General features: G+C 40.4%; 1 protein-coding gene across 1 annotated transcript in view; it reads right to left on the bottom strand.

Moving 5' to 3' along the window:
* Window positions 1–17,194, bottom strand: part of LOC127624709 (neurexin-1-like) — a 526,269-nt gene that overhangs the window by 371,619 nt on the left and 137,456 nt on the right. The window lies entirely within an intron of this gene.

Below are 17,194 nucleotides of genomic sequence, written 5' to 3'. Positions count from 1 at the left end.
GTGGGGTCTCTTTCACAGTGTAGAAACACACTTTTATTAATCAAATAAATGTTGCTCATAAAGATAAATTATGACTATACACATAAAAATCCATTCAAAACCATTAAAATTATGTTCACCAGATTTCCAAATGACTGAAAGAACACTCTCTAATTCTCTGCCTGTCCAGATCTAGAGAACAAAAATATAAAAATAAATTAATTTCCTGTCTCTTCAGTCTTCTTTTTATATCAACATGACATTTAAACATAAAGGGAGAGAATATACTCTCAACAACCAAGGTTGTGCATTATTTAGAAAGGACTGAGATAGAAGTTATTTACATATCGAATAAAATTTACACATGTTATATTTGTACATAACCAAACTTTATTTTAGATGTAATGGTCAAATAAAGTGGCCGGTATAACTTTATTTAACTTTTAAATAAAATAAATAAATAAAAAGGGCCGGTGTAAAAACAAAATTTTTTCACAGACAAGGCAATTTGGTTACTTATAGTACTTCAAAACTTCAAAGTGCTTACTTCAATACTAAACAGAATGGCCATTATTACTAATGCTAGTATTTTTTTGAGAACGTAAGGTTTATCATTACAAATCAACTTGTCATAAATTACATGGAATTTTTCTTGGTTACTGTCCATTACTTGATGGAGGGAAGGAGACATTGTTTAGATGTAGTGACACTAGGGGTCTTTCTTGAGAGCCTAGGTTACCTCTTATCTTTGAGAAAGGCCAATGAAAATTGGCAAACAAAATTTGCATGCCCCTCCCCCGGACTTACGGGCATAAAAGGAGGGAAGCGTGCATCTGTTCAGACAGGTTTTGAGCTGAGGAGCCGAGAGTAAGGTCCCGGTCATTTCAGCGGCTAGTACAGTGTTGTGGCAAGAAGGACACAACGTCTCTTTCCCTCCATCAGGGAACAGAGATTAGACAGTAACCGAGACATTCCCCTTCTGTCACTCACTCAACGTTGTGTCGATGTACTAACACTAGGGGTCCCTATCTAAAAACGGCACAATACTGAACCGTGTTACGTGGACAGCTGATGTAGGTAAAAGCAAGCTGCTGCGTGCAAAAATTGCAGGTGGATCAGACTGCACGTAACCTTCCCCAACACCACAAAAGACATCATGTAGCTCCCCACATCCCTGAGGGGGGAAGTGATGTAACTAGCATAGGAGCAGGCCGCGCAAGCCGCTGCCTTTTCTCGCTATATTTTTTCTCTCCATAGAATGTTATATGCGACCGGGGACATCTAACGCTATAACACGCATAGGGGAAGGCATTCTTTTCCTATCCTATACTTTCAGGGGAAAAAAACACGCAGGGATCACATCCTGCCCAGCAGGATATGTCACATGCGCTTACCAGGCACAAGTGGAGGTGGCGCGGTGGTTGGTCCTACCTCAATGGGCCGGAGCTCTACAAACACAGCGACTGGGGGGCAGAGGGAACTCTGCCCAAGGAGACCCGGGTCTGCTAACAGGGTAAAAAACATCACAGGAGATTATCGGAATAATCTGAAGCTGTGGAGCACCTGCTCCAGTACAGGCAAGAAGAGGTGGGTCTGGCTGCGACCTCCTCCGCTGAATTCGGAGGGATAGGGAGGAAGGACATCCAGGGTCTGTGAATTGTGGGCTTGACTGGGGGAGTAGAACACACGTCTTCGCCTCAGGAGAGGGGAAATGCACTATGTGCAAGCCTGGTGGACTTGCAAGAGGGCCATGGCATGTAGAGCGGAGTCTGCCTGTCCAGCGGTGCTGTAGGCCTTGGTCGCCAGAGACAACGTCATCCTACATGCCTTGGAGGGGATTGCTGGTCGATCCCACCAGTGGGCATCGTTTTGCGGGCACAGGTGCACCGCAACCGCCTTATCCACCTGGGGGAGCACCGTGTACCCGTGGACTGTCCCGCCGTCAAGGGAAGTGAGCGCGGACAAGCGAGGAATTATGTTTTGGGCATTGAAAGGTGCCCTCCACGACTTCAGCACCTCCAGGAAGAAATGAACATGGGGGGTGGGGGTGATGGAGGGCTCCAATCCAGCCCCACACTCGCAGCGACCCGGGCAAGCATAGCGGACAGCTTGCAGTCAGCCTCAGACTGGGCCGGCATACCCGAAAGGTGCCAGCCCAGTCGAGTCCTCAGCGCCAGAGTCCACCAAGACATTCTCCGATGCAGGAGCGAAACTCTCATCCAGCTTGGGGGCTCCGACAGAGACATCAGACAGGCCGTAAGGCAAGCCGGTCTCATCTTGGGACAGGACGGGGGCAGATGATCATGCTGGGGAACGGGTGGTCCGCGAGGATTTACCCGGCGAAACCGTGCCCTTTAAATTCCCCAAATCACCTCCAGCGCCAGCAGTGCCGGCCCTATACCCGTGGCCCTATATTCAACATTAATGTGCTAACTCTTTTAGAGAAATATATACTCTTTTTAGAGGGCTGTCGAAGCACCCAGGGGCGTAGTCTGCACTTGCGTGCAGAAGAAGCGAAAATCCGCTGAAATGCGCTGCATCTCCAACAGTGTATACTTTTTAGAGGTGAGTAGAACAGCAGTGGGTTTTACTCAGCTCGCTGAAACACAACTGCTCGGCTCCAAAGAAAAAATCTGTCTGAACAGATGCACGCTTCCCTCCTTTAATATCCGTATGTCCTAGTGTCACTACATCAACACAATGTCAAGTGAGTGACAGAAGGGGAACTTAATTGTCAAATGATGAATGTTTGAAAAAATTATTATAAACTGCTAAAAGACGTTTTGTGCGAATTTTGGTTATCACCTGGTTCAGTCGAAAGGTGATCACTTCGCTTCTGCTACTCTCAAAGCTGAAATGACTAGGATTCAAGGGCAGGCTCAACGCTTATTTGTTGCCAGGTGCATTCACGTACAGTTCTACTTTTTATGCATTTATATGAGTAAATCCAATGCAGAGAAGACATCTCCAGGTTTTTGTCATTTGATAATAGAACTGAATAATACCACACATTTCCACTCTAAATTGTTTATGTGCAGGTCTGAGATTCCAGAGTTGCCAGTTCTTGTGAAATTTAAAATTAAATTACTCGTGCAACATGTAAAAACATAAAATAATATGTAAATAAACTTATATAATTTAAATGTGGCCTGCACATATATATTCAACATGTTTCCTGTTCATCTTGACAAAACATGACAAGCTTTATGCATTTACAAGCACAGTTCCTTTCTCCAAAATGTAATTTAAACCATAATGTCTCTTGTTAAACGCAGTAAAGCTCAAACATCTACAAAGTTACCTTTCTGATGACATGTTTTCTTAGTTTCAGTCTAACTTGAGCACTCTTGATGTAGATGTGGAATCGTTTGACAATATGGTGTTAAGGTACTTGTGCTCACAGCAATGCACCTTGGCATGAATAAATTTAGATGATTACTGTGTTACTGATTTACTGTTCATTACGGTACTGTTTGCTGATTTTTTTTTATGCTGTTGTCATTTTTAGTTATTTGTGTTATGTGGTGATTATTGAGAATTCATCTTTTCTTCAATGTTATTTTTGGTTGTCACTGTCTATTGTGGTTTATATGTTGAATGATGAGGTCCATGTATGTCTTTCAGTCCTGACTGTGTCCAGACTGGGCTTTTGAGACCAGAGCATGACTGCTGTGTGCATTTTCCATTTCCATTTTTGATTTGTAACTAGTAGCACTTAATAAAAAAGCGAAAATAAATTCTTGAGCAATTATTTTTCTTAAAAATATATGGCTACATATGTGGACAGTGGGACTAAGTTGTGAAATTTTAAATAATACCAAGCTATAGAAAGTCCGATTTTTCATCAAAATGTTTCCATGAGTGTTGGTAATTCATGTTTTTGGGACATTACAGACATTACAGCTGATTTTCAATAAAGCTGAATACATTTTTGGGATTCAAATGGCCAGCATCATCCAATCACTGGCAACCATGTTAATATAAAATTTTGCCTAACAGAATTCTGAATCTATGTACTGCTTACCATTGTCCCATTTCTGCCAAACATGTGGTCCAAACATTATCTGCAGCCCGAAACTGAACTTTTGGTCAAATTTTAGGAGTGAATGCACTTAGCTGCATTGAAAGCTATAGGATTCTCGCTTGCTCCCTATTTAGGTTTGCACTGATCTCACAATAGTTCAGAATGCACCTTATATATTCATCCTAACTCCATATAAATCCTCTGAAAGCAAAGTTTTTCAGCTTTTGGATTAACCGATTGATTCTCAATGTGGAAATGGACAGTAAATATATAAGAATGCATTTACTAATATTAATGAATAGAGCCGTATTGTAAAGTGATTACAAAATAAAATATAAAAAATTAGTATTAAAATGTAGAAAAATGGCCCATATATGTGTGTGAAGAGGAGGAGGGTGGGACCGTGACTATGAATGTCCAGCTCCCAACTGGGCTAATCAGCCAAGGAGAGTGATAACTGCAGCAGAACATGGCAGTTCGGGAGAGAGAGAGCCAAATGCAGCTGCCATGTTTGTGTTCTGTGTGTCTTTTAAATATTATTTTGACTGTTCAGCCGGTTCCCGCCTCCTCCTTTCCCATTCTAACCTTGTTACATTGGTGCCGAAGCCCGGGAAGGAGGAGGGATGCACTGTTGTGGAGTCCTCGCCAATGCCATCCACCCAAAGAAGCAGCTGCGGACATCAGCCAGGGGATGGAGGAGTTGCTGCCAACTGCCTGGGTATGAAGGAACGGCCACCGTCCGTGAGGGAAGGCTCGCTGCCGGCCACCTGGAGCAGTGGAGTAGCTGCCAGGGGTGGAGGAGTTCCCTACTGGCCGGCAAAATGCGGAGGGTTGTTCCATCCACCAGGGGTTGGAGGACTGGCTCCGGTCCACCCAAGGAGGAGCAGCTGTCATCTGCCAGAGGGTGGTGGAGTGATCGAGGACCAGACGACGGCGTGTCTGGGAAACCGGTGAGCAAGTTTGTATTTTTGGACATTTAGAATACTGTCATGGCTGAGACACACTTTGATCTTCCAAAGGACACTAATCAAGCAATAGACTTGTACTTGCATTTAACACTAGAACTACCGGAATTCTATATCTACTAGAATGGCTATAGCGGTCATTCTGACCGTTCATACTAGACTGTACCAAATGTCATATTTACATTCAAAACTTCTTTTGCGGTTTTAGAATGAAGCTTCTAATGTCTGTCGTCATATTTTATGAAGTCATCACCCTAAAAATTTTTAAAAATCCTCGAACAAAATCCTCAATTTGAATAAAATAGAATAATATTCGCTATGTGCACAGGTGACGCGACGAACGTTCGAAATCTGTGTGGTGGGCGGGGGGACTTCCGGTTTAGGTTACTACCGGTATTTCCGATGTAGATGTTGTGGAAGAGTGCGTGGCAAGCTATCAGTGAGTACCGTATGTAAAATGTTAACAGTAAATAAGAGACGTCTTACATATCAGTATCAAATTGGCAACTCTAAATTACATTGTAGTGTTCCTCGATGTGCCGTTTCATCGAGGTATAATTCTGAAGTTTTCATCGTTTTCCGCATCAGCCTGAGGTACGAGCTCAGTGGCTAGTCAAGATAAGACGCGAGAACTTCACTCCTACCAATAACACCCGGGTATGCAGTCGACATTTTAAGCTAGAAGATTTCATCATAACAACCACAGGACGCCGAAAACTTGATCAAGGAGCTGTGCCATGTCTTTTTGAGTGGAACAATTTTTGTTTACCAGCGCCAAGGACTGTATTTTTCTCTATGAGCTTCCATATACTGCTTATATATTTTGTAATTTACTATGCTGTTTGTTTTTTGTATCTTGTGATATACCTTTCAGAAAATTGTCTGAAATATTGACAATGTTTACATTTGTCATTTATTGTCTTTACACTGCCAGGAGGAACACAAATACATGAGTTAATTCAGACATTTATTATACAAAGACACAAGCTGTCATACGACACTCAACAATAACATGGCTCCTATAATTGTAACATTGTGATGCAACGTTTGAAATTTTGTATGAGTTATGAGTTTGTAGATAACTAGTCCACATAACTGCACATAATACAGTACTCAACAGTACTTTAATGCTTCTTTGCACTTCTGGTTGTATGTCAACTGCATTTCATTGGCTCTGTACCTGTACTCTGCTAAATGACAATAAAATTTAATGTAATCTAATAACTACTAACACTGAATTCATAATAACAAAAGGTACCTTGTATAGGTTTGTTGTTTATGTATATACATGTGCATTTCTTAAAGAGAACTATTTACATTGATTTTCACACAAACACATGTTTTGTACAGTCTGATACAGTAATGCAACATTATGATTAAGGCTCTACCAGCCACACAGGAGCACTCAACCTCATAGAGCTGAACAGGGGTGGAGTCTTCAAGGACAATCTTTTAAAAAACAAAAAAGTGTGTTATAATCAGCAGAGATCACAAACTGATCAGATATCTCAAAGTCAAAAGTGCATTTTGCATTATTTTTCAAGTTAGCTACTATGAGTTAGAGAATGAGGTTACTTTAGGGTTAGTAAGAAAGTAAGTTAGTTAAACACAACACAATATAAACAGCAAAGCAACTGTCTCAACAACCAGCTTCTGGGGTTTCATATAGGAATGGTAGGTCTACTAGAACACTAATAGGGCAGGCAAGTGTCATCATAGTGTTACCTACTTCAAACGTTTGGCTAGCTAGATAGTTGTCTAAGATGTTCAACTTGTTTAGGTAATTATACATTTGTTTGCCAGTTTAACCCATCATTGCCAAATTGAAGCCCCAGAAAATAACTGGAACAGAACTGGTTGGATCAGACGAACAACTGAACTGTCTTTCATCCTACTCTGATGGTGTGAGGTTTCTCGTGTTTCCTCAAAGATCTATGACAGGTAGCACGGATGCTGACTCTCCCTGTCTGTCTTTACTTGATACTGGGGATAACCAAATACTGTCAATACATGTAACTGAACAACACAAGTCATTAGTATATGGGTGATTCTTAGACTATGGGCACTTTTATGTACTTTGTAACCAAAAATGTCATTTTTTAAAAATATGACCAAAGTACAATTGATATGGATTGCAAGAGTAGATTTGTGTAATACTTTTTATATTATAATATTATAATACATTACAATACTTTTTATATTTAGATTATAATATTATTTTTATTTCTAAATTATACTTTTATATTAATTGATTTCATTTAGATGAATGAAAATTAAATTTTGTTGCATCATTTATTGCTTATATTTTTGCCTTGCCATAAGTTGTGTCAGTTATTTACACGCACTGTAACCGTTCATCTGTGAGACAAATCAGTTGTATACATCAAACTCAGCACTACACTAAAAACAGTTGTGGTTATGTTTAATGACTTTGTGAATTGAGTTTACTGAGTGTGATGAGTTTAATTGTTTTTCTAATAAACATCTCCACTGTTTCTCTACATTCACGTTAATTCATTGTCATTTCCATCACCACCCACATTTTTAAAAAATATTTAAAAAGTTCTCATCACACATTAAAAATGTATCCACAATTTACGAGATCATGCTCTACTTAATATAAAAATGCAAGTCATTTATTTTCTAATAAGCTCTTGCCCAAACCAATATTACATTTCAGAGTGTGACAGGTGTACTGTTCACCGTTTGGTCCTTAGGGCAGTTCATTTATCTCATTGACAAATGTATAATTATTGTACATTGTGGAAAAACTGATAAAACTAGTTACAAAAATGATCCTAGACTATTCTTGACTGACATAAGTTATTCTGTTTTTAAATAACAGCATTGAGATGTGGTGGAAATGACATTTCACTGCTGTTATCTAAAAACAGAATAACTCATAACTTCTTAGTTATGAGACTAACACAGTCTCATAACTTCTCTTGTAATCTAAGTTTGTCCTCTTACAGACCTTAAAACTAGACAAATAATTTAAACTTATGAGACGGTGTTACGTGACTTTTGAACAACTTTTTTTATTCAACTTCACAAACCTAAAAGTGCCCCTTGTTGAAGAAACGCCCATACATTTATTCAATGTCAGATAGTAAAATGAACATATAATAAACCACATGTGACCAACAACTAAAATTAATCGTTTAATAAGTATTTTGTAAAGGTTACTTTCTAGCCTAACGTCACCTAGCATCATCGCTAACGTTAGGGCTACAGCTAGCTAAAGACATAGCATAACTTACCTTCATAATTGTCAATGAATGAAGAGACGTATATCTTGAAACCCTTTTCCCTCTTGCTCTTGGGAGCCGATGATGACGCTTGAATTATTCGGTGTACGTCATTTATCGTTATCCTTGGCAGATGTTGAAGGGATCTGGTGTAGAAAGCCATGTTTATCTGGTCCTAGTCTTACCTGACAGTTACCGGCGTCGTCGATGAACCTAACGTAGCGTTAGACCGGAAATACCATCGCCCACCAGTGACGTCTGACAATCATGGAACGTTCGTAAAATCAACTAGCCAATTGATCAAATGGAGCATGGAGCGCCAAGCAAAAGCAGATAGTCCTACATAATACGATCTTTTTTGTAATATATAATAGTGCTAGACTATACAAATACATATATATATATATATATATATATATATATATATATATATATATATATTATTTATTTATTTATTATTTTTTAGCTTCTAGACTGCCCCGGAAGGTGCATGTCTCGCTTTGTGTCCAGCAAGTTTTTTCACCACAGTGAAAATGGTTTTGAAAGTCTAAACGCCAACAAACATGGATTGAGGCAGAATATTTTGTTAGATAAAAACATGTTGTGCCCCCTTTTAGGAGAATTCGTTCTTAATGATTTTACAGCATACTATTTTCATTATAGTTTTACAGCATGATATGTTTGCTCATTGCAAAACAAATATTGCTTTCTAAATCAGTTCGTTTTCCCGCAGTTTAGCGAATGTTCATATTTTTTATTAACCGTTTTGGCCATTTTGGGTTAGGCCTATATGTGTTTCATACATGTTTAAGGTTTTTACTATGCATTGAAATGCACATTGGTGATGTTTTTATAAGCTATTGTATTGATTTGTTATTATTTTACAAAGAAAATCATTTAATATAAATAATCAAAGTTGCATCTGTAATCAGCTACAAAATATATATATATATATATATTGGGAAAAATCATAAAACATTATATGAAACATTATTGATGATTTGTTGTTTTAGTCCTTGTCGACAACAACAGAGCGATTCTTATCAGTACAGGCATCTAAACTTCCTAATATTTTTACAGTCAATATTAAACCTGAGAAAAGTTGACAAAAAATAAGCCCCTTTTGTCTCTGACAACTGATCAATCTTGCTACATTTGATCTGCAAGCACAGCCAGAAGATAGACTAAGAAAATCAAGCCCCTTTTCCTTCAGCAGTGGTCTAGGCTGCTTTAGTTTACTCTGTGTAGAGATCCAGCTCAAAAGAAAAAGGCTGGAAGCAAAGATGTCATGCTGGGTCGTCTGCTACTCCTGTCCATAACTTCTGATTTATGGCCAGTTTCAAAAGGCTTTCAGATTTTTCATTCTTTGCTTTAAATGGTTAATGGTGCGTTGTAAATAAAGTCTACTGAAGACTACTGTCCTGCATCCTAGGTAGTAATTAGAGTCCCTCATTATTAGCAAATAATTAATAAGCTGGGTCGAACTCCCCCCACCCACACTGTAATTAAATGTCTCTATTACACCTCAGAGCCCACAGGGGCAGAGTAGTCTTTCTCTTCTCTCTTTTGCCTTGACCTCAGCTGACTCCCAAGGCCAAGGACACTTTCTAATCCCTCAGATTAGAAATCAATTCATCTGGATAATATACAGACCCAACTACTCTAGGGGTCAAATACTCCAAGTAGGCAGTCAGCCTGTGAGACGCACATACTGTAATCCATTAAATCCTATTAAAATCTTTAAAATAAATAAACATGATGCATTACATCATGTAAATTACAAACTCAAATACTAAAAATAATCCTGACTGAATGAAGTACAACAAATATAGAGGAAGATTACAGCTACAGATACAATTGAATGCACTCAGGGTCAAATTAACTTAACAGTTGGTCTACTTTTGTATAAGTATTTCAGCATAAAAACATGTGTCCAATTTACTAACCACCTGCAATCAAGTTTAACAAGGCGCAAAATGCACTGACATGGTGCTTCACTGAGAGTATTTAAATTAAGTCCAAGTCATTATTTTCAGTGAAAACACAGTTAAATGTAAATTAGGTTTTTTAAAGATTAGGGGTGGGTGATATACCAGTTGAATCTATATACCGACAGAAATGTGTCAACCAGTAGGAATGTTCAAGAATCGTTTCTAAATGGTGGAGAATGTTCATTCCAATTACAAACTGTGCTACAAATAATCATCATTCTAAAATCATTATATTATTTTTATCCATCATTAGGGAAACTTAAAAATAAGTTGTATTTATTAACATTAGTTAATGTATTAGGTATCATGAACATCTTAGACCATTTATTAGTGTCAGTTATTGTTCCTTTATAAAAAAAAAAAACACTGAAGGTGTGAAGGCACCTATTGAATCTGCAAGTTTTCTTATTGTTCTTCCATTCTTGTAGTCTATGGTAGCCCATAGAACCATATTTAGGAAAGATACAAAATTTGGCACACTAATAGAAGACACTCTAAATGTAACTGATACAAATTTGGGGTCTCTAACTCAAAACCCCTAGCACCACCAACTGTTCAAAGTTGTACTTATGTTTATGCTCATAACTTTTGAACCGTAAGGCCTAGAATCACAACTGTTTTTCTTATTCCTTGGCTCACACCTTGTCCTGCATACCATGGTTTCAACTAGATTTTCTGCCATTTTTCATTTGCCCAAAAAAACTACTTTTTTCGAACTCCTAAGACGTGTGTCCAATTTGCACAACATTTTGTCATCATCTAGAGACACTCATGACAAGAAGTTATGGAATTCATGATCTTGAATATCACATAAATTAATTTGTTTGGGAGTACACCAAAATGGAGGTGAGGCTTTTTCTTTTCAACACTTTTTCCAATTGACACGAAACTAGGTATATGTCATCACAAGCATGATCTAAAAGTGCCTTCACAGTTTTGGCGCAGTGCCACCTAGTGATCATTACATATTAAAAATAGCTTTGGTATAACCTCTGAATAGTTTCGCCTAAAATCATGCAGGCATGTCTCTTTAGATTCCCTTGGGCATAACCAGTCGAATGATATCCAATTTTTCTATGTTGTCAATTTTGGTTGTCAGCCATTTTAAATTCTGATGTAAAATGCTGTATTTTACAACCACATTGGTGTACTGTTACGAAACTTGATACGTATCATCGGCACCATGCCAAGTTTGGGGCCAGTGCCACTTTGTGGTCAAAAATTATAACAAAATGTGTAAAAATTCTTACAACTTTAGAATAAATTTGGCCTGTAGTCTTCTGACTATTTCTTTAGATCCCTTGGATCATGCCAAGTAGGATGACCCAATTTGCCATGGTCAGCCACACTATCTGTCCGCCATTTTGAATTTAATTGAAAACCTACTTTTACGTACTCCTCCTAAAATATCCCAAAATCTGTTCTGTCGCAAACACGGTGAGAGAAATTGCATAAATAACCTCAGGAATTATTAAATAACACCTTTGTCAGGGCCTGGGTAGCTTTGTGAGTAAAGACGCTGACTATTACCCCTGCAGTCGTGAGTTTGAATACAGGGCGTACAGAGCGACTCTAGCCAGGTCTCCTAAGCAACCAAATTGGCCCGGTTGCTAAGGGTGGTAGAGTCACATGGGGTAACCTCCTCGTGTTCACAATAATGTCGTTCACTCTTGGTGGGGCATGTGGTGAGTTGTGCGTGTATGCCGCGGAGAATAGCGTGAAGCCTCCACATACGGTGTAAGCACTCAACAAGCCACGTGATAAGATGTGCAGGTTGACGGTCTCAGTCACTACGCCACCATGAGGAATTAGAGTGCATTGGGAATTCCAAATTGGGTGAAATAAATAACACCTTTGTCATGTGTGTATTTATATCTAGTTAAATTATTTCCAGTTATTTTATTATTTTATTATTTTCAACTAAAAAAAAGAGAAAAAGAAATGTCCCCTCACTTTCAACTGCTTTTATTTTCTGCAAATTTAACATGTGTAAATATTCGTATGAAAATAAAAAGATTCAACAACTAAGACATAAACAAGTTTCACAGACATGTGACAAGCAGGGGGGGGGGGTCAAAATCAAAAGTAACAGTCAGTAACTGGTGTGGCTACCAGCTGCATTAAGTACTACAGTGAATCTCCTCCTCATGGACTACCTCATATTTGCCACTTCTTGAGGTGTGATGTTACCCCACTCTTCCACCAAGGTGCTTGCAAGTTCCCGAACATTTCTGGGGTGAATGGCCCTAGCCCTCACCCTCCGATCCAACAGGTACCAGACATGCTCAAAGGGATTGAGATCCGGGCTCTTCGCTAGCAATGGCAGAACACTGACATACCTGTCTTGCAGGATATCACGCACAGAACAAGCAGTATGGCTGGTGGAATTGTCATGCTGGAGAGTCATGTCAGGATGAGCCTGCAAGAAGGGTACCACATGAGGGATGAGGATGTCTTTCCTGTAAAGCACAGCATTGAGATTGCCTGCAATGACAACAAGCTCAGTCCGATGATGCTGTGACACACCGCACCAGACCACGTCAGGCTCACTTCCAAATCGATCCCATTACAGAGTACAGGCCTCGGTGTAATGCTCATTCCTTCGACAATAAACACGAGTCCGACCATCACTCCTGGTGAGACAAAACCGCGACTCGTCAGCGAAGAGCACTTTTTGCCAGTCCAGTCTAGTCCAGCGAAGGTGGGTTTCTGCCCATAGTCAAAGTTGTTGCCTGTGATGTCTGGTAAGGACCTGCCTTACAACAGGCCTACAAGCCACCTCCAGGTATGTCAGACGAGATCGTCCCCTTATTGTCCAGTGCCCGGACCTTTCAAATCCATCATGGTGCCTAGCCAGGACCATCCGATTCGGCTACGCGATTCAGTTCACCAGGCACCTGCCCCGGTTCAGCAGCATCCCCATCACTTCGGTGCAGGGTGAGAATGCCACCACCCTGCGTGTGGAGATTGCGACCAGTCTTTTCAAGGGCGTGATAGAGCCTATCCCTCCAGCCGAGATGGGAAAAGGGTTCTACAGCCCTAACTTCATTGTGCCAAAGAAAGGCGGTGGGTTGCGGCCAATCTTGGACCAGCGAGATCTGAACCGGACCTTACACAGTCTCCAGTTCAAGATGCTGACGCAGAAACACATTTTGACATGCGTCCGGCATCAAGATTGGTTTGCAGCGGTAGACCTGAAGGACGCGTACTTTCACGTCTCGGTCTTACCTCGACACAGACCCTTCCTTTAGTTTGCTTTTGATGGTCAGGCATATCAGTACAAGGTCCTGCCCTTTGGCCTGCCCCTGTCCCCTTACGTCTTCACAAAAGTTGCAGAAGCATCTCATCTACATAGACCATGATCCTTTGCACTGCGTCGTCACAACAACCGTTGTTAAGCCAATAGGATTGCACGCTGCACGCTGTCCACACAAGCTCACAGCAAGCCAGCATGGCCGACAGCGATACTTGTAAGGATGAAAACAACAACCCCGAAGTTGAGATTGTGCCAGCCCCTGCAGCTTTTAAATCAGATGTCTGGAAACATTTTGGATTCGCCGTGTCAAAAAATGCAAAAGGAGAGAAGGTGGTGGACAGACAATGGACTATTTTGATCTTTCTGATGAAAAACGTGAACATAAGCTAAATGATAGGTCAGTGTTTTTTTAAAAGGCTTTTTGACTGACTATTTTATTTAAGTTTAAGTTATGTTCCTAAATACCAGTTTTAAAAGGCTGCTTTTATTTGCCTTGCGCATAAACCTGACTTAACTTGATCTTTGTTTGCACTTAAAGGGAATTCCCTATTGTTTACAATTGTTCTAGTTGCTTCTTAACTTGAACATTGCACAGAAGAATCAGTTATGCAACCAAATATTACTATACAGAATATTGATGTTCCTGACTACAACTTGCACTTTAAAAGCACTATGTGATCAGCGTTTTATGTTGTCATGATCCATAAATACAACAATAAATTGCCTGTTGACTGGCAAAAGCAGAATAAATGTCAGTATTTTTTCGCTATTATCATCACAAACACTATCGTGAGCTATTTAACAATACCGTGAGCTTTTCCACAATATCGCAATAAATATCGTACCGTGAGGTCAATATCGAAATTGTATCGTACCGTGAGATTTTGATATCGTTACATCCCTAATACTCAACTACTTTGACGACAGGCTGATTCTAGCACACTCTCGCCAGTTGCTGTGTGTGCACAGGGATTTGGTGCTCAGGCACCTCGGGTCAACTGGGAAAAGAGCAAGCTCTCCCGCTCTCACTCGGTCTCAATGATAGCGTGCCACACAAGCTAGCGCGCGCAGCTGGTGCTGAACTGCCTGAAGCAGAGGATATTGGTTCCACTGAAACACTTTCAGAGGCTCTTGTGGCATATGGCTTCCTCAGCGACAGTCACGCCGCTCGGGTTGATGCATATGAGACCGCTTCAGCCTCGAGTCCCGAAATGGGCATGGTGCCGCGGCACACATCACGTAGCTATCACGTCTTTCTGCCGCCACTTATTTAGCCTAGACTGCCACGAGTTGCTGGCTGTACTACTTGCCCTGCGGAGGCTACACAGACTTGGTTCTTCGATCTCACGCTCCTTGTGACAGCACCTCCCTGGCAGATTCTTTCTCATGGACGGGGCACGATGTGGCATCCGTGCCTAGACCTTTGGAACCTCCACGCCTGGCCCTTGGACTGGACGTGGAAGATCTAATTGGCCTACCACCAGCAGTCGTAGAAACGATCACTCAAGCCAGAGCTCCCTCTACCAGGCAGCTTTATGCCCGGAAATTGAGTTTGTTCGCGAATTTATGTTCTTCTCGAAGCCCCCCAGAGATGCGCAGTCGGATCAGTGCTTTCCTTCCTGCTGGAGAATCTGGAGGGGCGGCTGACGATGCAGTGGACGTCCCTAGGGAAGCACGGCCTGATCATCGGATTCCTCAGAGGCCCTCGGAGGCTGAATACTCCCAGACCATGCCTCTTCCCCTCATGGGATCTATCCATTGTCCTTCTGGGCCATCAGGGAGCCCCCTTTAAGCCGATACAGTCAGCCCTCTTATTGAAGCGGCCCTCCTTATTGCTCTCTCCTCAATCAAGAGGGTTGGGGACCTGCAAGCAGTTTCTGTCAGCAACACTTGCCTTGAGTTCTGTCTGGCAGATTCTCACTTTATCCTGAGACCCTGGCTGGGAAATAAATCTAACTGATAAAAACCACACCAAAATCAAACAAAGTGAGTACAAAACAGACTACATTTCCCATGAACCTTTGCTCACTTCCAAAAAAATCAAACTCTCAACTCCTATTGGATGAGGCTCATGACAGAACGCCCCTCCACCATGATGTCATCAGGAGTAGAAATACTTCTGATTTCATTCTGAGCATTGCTTCCAGCGACTTTGCATGCCGTACGTTGCACAAGGAAGTAACGTATGACTTGAAACTGTGGCCAACAATGTCCATCTTGCCTGGACGAGTTGAGATTACTCTGTGTTCCACCGAACAGTAACGGATCCGAAGGAGACAGCCGAGCAATCCGTATGTGAAGAAAGATTTCTCTTTCATCTTTGTGGCAGGGCGGAGGGCGGGGCCGGGTCGTGATCATACACACCCGGTCCCGTATTAGGCTAATCAAGCCTCTGAGGTTTAAAGGTCGACTGCAGAGTATCGTGCGGGAGAGAGAGATCGTTTATGGACATGTCCGTCATGTGTGTGTTTGTGTCTTCTTTTAAGTTTCTCATTAAACTATTATTTATATTGAAAAGCCGGTTCTTGCCTCCTTCTTTCCGGTCTTCAGCACCAGTGTAAAGGTATTCAATGGAAAGGAGGAGGTGAGAACCGGCTTTTCAATATAAGTAATATTTTCATTAATAACTGAAATAGCTTTGCATTTGACCTAAAGCTGGATCGTCAATCGTCATTTTATACTAACTTATAATATGACAGTAGCATACTATATCTAGCGAGATTAAACAAAATAATTATAAGTAGGCTATATATAGTCAGAAACGGTGACCTTTCTAATCCAGTGCTGGTCAGGTGTGGCTTGTGAATATTCACGCTCGTTGTGGTCGACATAACTTGAAATATACGTTGTTAAACCCCATCTCTTTTTTACTGGATTAAGTAATAGTTCCGTGTCTTAATGTATAATGGAAATTGTCCACTATCATCTGCAAAAACTCCTGTAAATACATGTGTAAAAAGCAATCCCCCCCTGAAATTGAATTTCATAATTCCTAGACACTGCGTGCATGTTATCCAAACTATCAGCAGACTGGTACATTTTCTCCACAATGTTTAGAAATTATATTCACAAATTGTTGCTTACTACATGCTGCTCCTAAATATATATAAAACTATATTTGTACATATTTTGCTCTTGTCTTAAAAATAAATAAATCTTCAGTAAAACTGTCATATTAAATAGATAATCTGTTGTACTCTAGTAAGCCATGGAGCATTTTGATGAAGACATACAGTACTTCCTTGTATAAGTTTTGTGAACCAATCATTACAAAATCATGCAAATAGGGAACCCTACTTATCTCACATAGGCCTGTAATCACTTGAAGTAATTAAGATTGACAGTTCAGTTGGGGAATCAAGGAATCAAGCTGATTTCTTATATTGTTGCAGACAGGAAGTGTGCTCTGTTGAAATTTGTTAGATAAATATGTCTGACTGAAGTGCTTTAGCGTATCAAGCAGCGCTATGATAGGCTACTTTCATAAAAATAATTGCAGCTTTAAAGCTTTGCCTGACTACACTGCAATTCGGCGTACATGCTGATAAAAGAATGTGAAGTGCATAATAGATAATGACAGTTATCAGCCACTACAATGAGTCAAACATTTCAAACGGGCACTTTATTTACATTTCAACAAAATATTAATCATGAATCATAAGGAACTAAAGAAAAAAGAAAGAAAATGGAGCAAAAAATGTCACTATAAAAAATACCCAAATCATTTTTTT

This window comes from Xyrauchen texanus, chromosome 31 (assembly GCF_025860055.1).
Source record: "Xyrauchen texanus isolate HMW12.3.18 chromosome 31, RBS_HiC_50CHRs, whole genome shotgun sequence".
Classification (NCBI taxonomy): Eukaryota; Metazoa; Chordata; class Actinopteri; order Cypriniformes; family Catostomidae; genus Xyrauchen; species Xyrauchen texanus.
This window is presented reverse-complemented; position numbering and strand designations above follow the sequence as displayed.